Source organism: Orycteropus afer, unplaced genomic scaffold (assembly GCF_000298275.1).
Source record: "Orycteropus afer afer isolate SDZICR_OR568_19922 unplaced genomic scaffold, OryAfe1.0 scaffold00145, whole genome shotgun sequence".
NCBI classification, from domain to species: domain Eukaryota; kingdom Metazoa; phylum Chordata; class Mammalia; order Tubulidentata; family Orycteropodidae; genus Orycteropus; species Orycteropus afer.
In genome coordinates this window covers 2154534-2158583 of record NW_006921732.1, presented here as the reverse complement: position 1 = coordinate 2158583, position 4050 = coordinate 2154534, and the positions used below count along the sequence as shown (strand labels likewise).

Below are 4050 nucleotides of genomic sequence, written 5' to 3'. Positions count from 1 at the left end.
GAAGGCTGGTGGTTCAAACCCACTAGCCACTCCTCGGAAGGAAGATGGGGCAATCTACTTCCGTAGTGATACTGCCTCGGAAACCCAAGGAGGGGTCGCTCTGAGTCAGGTTCGACTCGATGGCACATAACAACAACAACAACAACAACAACAAATCTTATTCATGGGGGCTCTGGTGGTATAGTGCCTAAGGCATTTGACTGCTAACCAGAAGGTTGGCAGTTCAAACCCACTAGCCACTCCTTGGAAGGAAGATTGGGCAATCTATTTCCATAAGATACTGCCTCAGAAACCCAAGGAGGGGTAGCTATGAGTCAAATTGACTTGACAGCAGTGAGTTTGGTTTTTGGTTATCTTATTCATATAATGTAAATTAAGCCACGTCTTATGTAGCATTAATTTTTCTAGTTTGAAAATTAATCAGGAGGCTTTGATATCCTTTCTGACTTTGAAATAATCAATTTTAATATCAATTAGTCTCTTCATAAATTTGTCTTTAATGGCAAAAGAAATGAAATGAGATGTATTGGTCAACTTTGCTATTTAATATCCCTGGAAAAAAGCTAAATTGAATCTAATGATTTCCAATAAAAGAATAATTGTGATCTCTAATTACTCATGTAACAACAAACAAGTGAGAGAAGGGTAAAAATAATGAAGCAGTAAGTAAATCTAAGGTGATCAAAGGCAGATAGTTGAATATAAAGGAATACAGTTTCAAATAGTTTTTAGATTAAGGATTTAAAAAATAATGCTGGTTGCCAACATTTCTTCACAGGTACTAGAAAATTTCCAAATTATTTCAAGAGACCATACTCTGTTACTAATGAGGTATTAATAATTATGATTCATTCATTAGCTTCAATTCACTTAACAAATAATTTACTAAATATCTACTCTGTGCAGGCATATGGTCACTGTCTCATGGAACTATCATTGCTCTCATGGAGCTTACAAATTAATAGGGAAACAGATATTAATAAAATAATGGCAGGAAAATGAAAAATTACAATTGTGGAAAGTATAAAAACGTTACTTGGTACTGTGTGAGTATATAACAAAAGTAATCAACCTGGTTAGAGAGGTCAGGAAGGTTTTCCTGAGGAAGGCATGACTGAACTGGGCATCTGAAGAAGCAGTAATAGTTATTAGGTAGAGTGTGGGACAGAAGGGGAGATGCGAGAGGAAGAATATCCTAGGCAAAAGGAAGGACACTGAATTACACACATAAGATATAGATGACAGAGGCTAATACCAGTATGACTACAATACTGCATTACCATTAACAACAAACACCAGGCTACAGATAAACACATAGACAACTGAGAAGATCAGATGGGGGTCAGCGAATAGGAATATACTCGAGACCAACGATAGATTTACCTGAGGCTAATCTGGCAGATACTGTTGTTGTTGTTGTTGTTAGGTGCCATCAAATCGTCTCCGACTCATAGCGACTCCATGCACAGCAGAATGAAACACTGCCTGATCCTGCGCCAGCTCCATGATCCTTGCTATACTTGAGCCCATCGTTGCAGCCACTGTGTCAATCTATCTTGTTGAGGGCCTTCCCCTCTTTCATAGACCCTCCACCTTACCAAGTATAATATCCTTCTCCAGGGAATGGTCCTTCTGACAACGTGACCAAAGTAGGTGAGATGAAGTCTGACCATTCTCACTTCCAGGGAGCATTCTGGCTGCACTTCTTCTAGAGCAGATTTGTTAGTTCTTTTAGAAGTCTGTGGTACTCTTCACCAGCACCACAACTCAAAAGCATCGACTCTTCTTCGGTCTTCCTTATTCATTGTCCAGCTCTCACATGCATAGGAGGCAATTGAAAATACCATGGCTTGTGTCAGGTGCACCTTAGCCCTCAAGGAGACATCTTTGCTCTTCTGCACTTGAAAGAAGCCTTTGCAGCTGATTTGCCCAGTGTTATCTGCTAATCAGAAGGCTGGCGGTTCAAACCCACCAGCCACTCCTTGGAAGGAAGACGGGGTAATCTACTTCCATAGTGATACTGCCTTGGAAACCCAAGGAGGGTCGCTATGAGTCAGGACCGACTCGACAGCACATAACAACAACAACATCTGTCATCTGATGTCTTGACTGCTGCTTCCATTGGTGTTGATTGTAGAACCAAGGAATATGAAGTCTTTGAGAACTTCAATCTTTTCTCCATTCATTGTGATGCTGCTTATTGGTCCAGTTGTGAAGATTTTTGTTTTCTTTATATTGAGGTGTAATCCTTACTGCAGACTGTAGTCTTCATTCTTCATCAGTAAGTGCTTTGCACAGATACTAGTGATACAAAATATCCACAATTGTTACAGAAGCAACAGAAGACAGATGTAGAGCAATCCCTCACAGACATCCAGATGTTGTGGGAGAGAGATCCAATGGATCTGCTGATTCAGGACCATACTACTGGGGGACACCAGACTCAACTGGCACAACAAAATACATAAAAATCTTCTTCTACAACCTACTTTGGTGAGTAGCAGCTGGGGTCTTAAAAGCTTTCAAGTGCCATCTAAGATGCAGCTAATGGTCTCCTATCCTCGAAAGTGAAGAAAAGTGAAGAAAACCAAGGGTGTTTGGAAGCAATCAGCCTTAGGACATGATAGACTTCAAGACCAGAAGAACTAGATGGTGCCCAGCTACCAATGCCAGCCACTCAGGAAGGTATCAAAACTGGAGATCCTGGATAGAGTGGGAGGAAAAATGTGGAATAAAATCCAAAAACACAATAATGACCAGAGTCTGGTGAGACGCCCAAGACTATGGCCCTGGGATACACTTTGGGCCTGGGATAAAACTCACTCCCAATAGCTGGCTCTCAGCCCAACAGTAAATAAGACTTACGTGCAGAACACTCAACCCAGGGCAATGCACCACTTACTCTACGGAGATACATCCCTTGGAGCAATCAGCGATGGGGCACCAGAGGAGCAACATTCACATGGAGGAAAAGCTGGACACACAGGAATGCTTAACTAAGAAGGGCACAGGGAGTGGGAGGGTTACTGGCAAGGGAGAGGAAGAGAGTGGATTAGGGTTGGGGATGGTAATTGGGGAGTGAAACCAAATGTACATGAAATGTTGAATGTAAGACAAATTCTGCTCTGTAAATTTGCACCTAAAGCACAATTGGAAAAAAAAAAAAAAAGGAAAGAAAAAGGAAAAGAATATCCTAGGCAGAGAGAATAGGAAGTACAAAGGGTTTGGGCCAGATTAGGACAGTGTAGCAGAAACGCAGAAAGGACGGGAGAGAGTGGGAGATGAAATTAGGAAGTACGCATGAACAGACTATATTGGGCTTTATAAATCATGTGGTTTTGTTTTTATCCCAAAAGCAATAAGAAGATCTTTATAATCTAATGAAGGCAGGATGGAGAAGTGGAATGATTTGGTCAGATTTGCATTTGGAAAATGACTGAATTGTAGAGAAGAGATTAAGTGAGAACTGGAGTGAAAGTAGGAGGTCAGTTAGAATTACTACTGCAGTAGTCTCTATGGCAGATGATGATAGATCAGGGTGGTGGCCATTGTAATGAAGATAAGTGAATAAATTTAAATGATTTATGAGGTTAAAAAAAGTAGAACTTGCTGATAGTTTAAATTTAGTGGGGCAAGAAAAAGATAAAAAGAGATTAAGCATGTCTTCCATCTTTAGGGAAAAACCTTCCTTGATGCCACATTCTTCTCCAGCTACTGTGTCATTTATTAGTTCCCCTTCTCACATACAAACAAAAACAAAACACCAACTTCTTGAAAGAAATATCTATACTTGTCTCAAGTTTTTCACCTCTTGTGTTCTTCTCAAAAGTGAGTTTCTGAACCCAATGCTTCACAAAAACTGCTCATCAAGGTCACCAATGACCTTATGCCAAATCCAAAAATCACTTCTCTATCATTATCCATCTCAACTTAAGCACCCTCAACATAATTGACACCACCTCCTTCCTGAAACATTTTCTAATTGTGACTTTCTTGATACTACACCTTTCTGCATTCCTTCTTCTCAGACTTCATTAATTTTTTTTTTTT

General features: G+C 40.2%; 1 protein-coding gene across 1 annotated transcript in view; it reads right to left on the bottom strand.

The window, feature by feature from the left end:
* The window catches only part of CUNH1orf185 (chromosome unknown C1orf185 homolog), a 51280-nt gene that overhangs the window by 34585 nt on the left and 12645 nt on the right, over positions 1–4050 (bottom strand). The gene's annotated exons all lie outside the window — the stretch shown is intronic.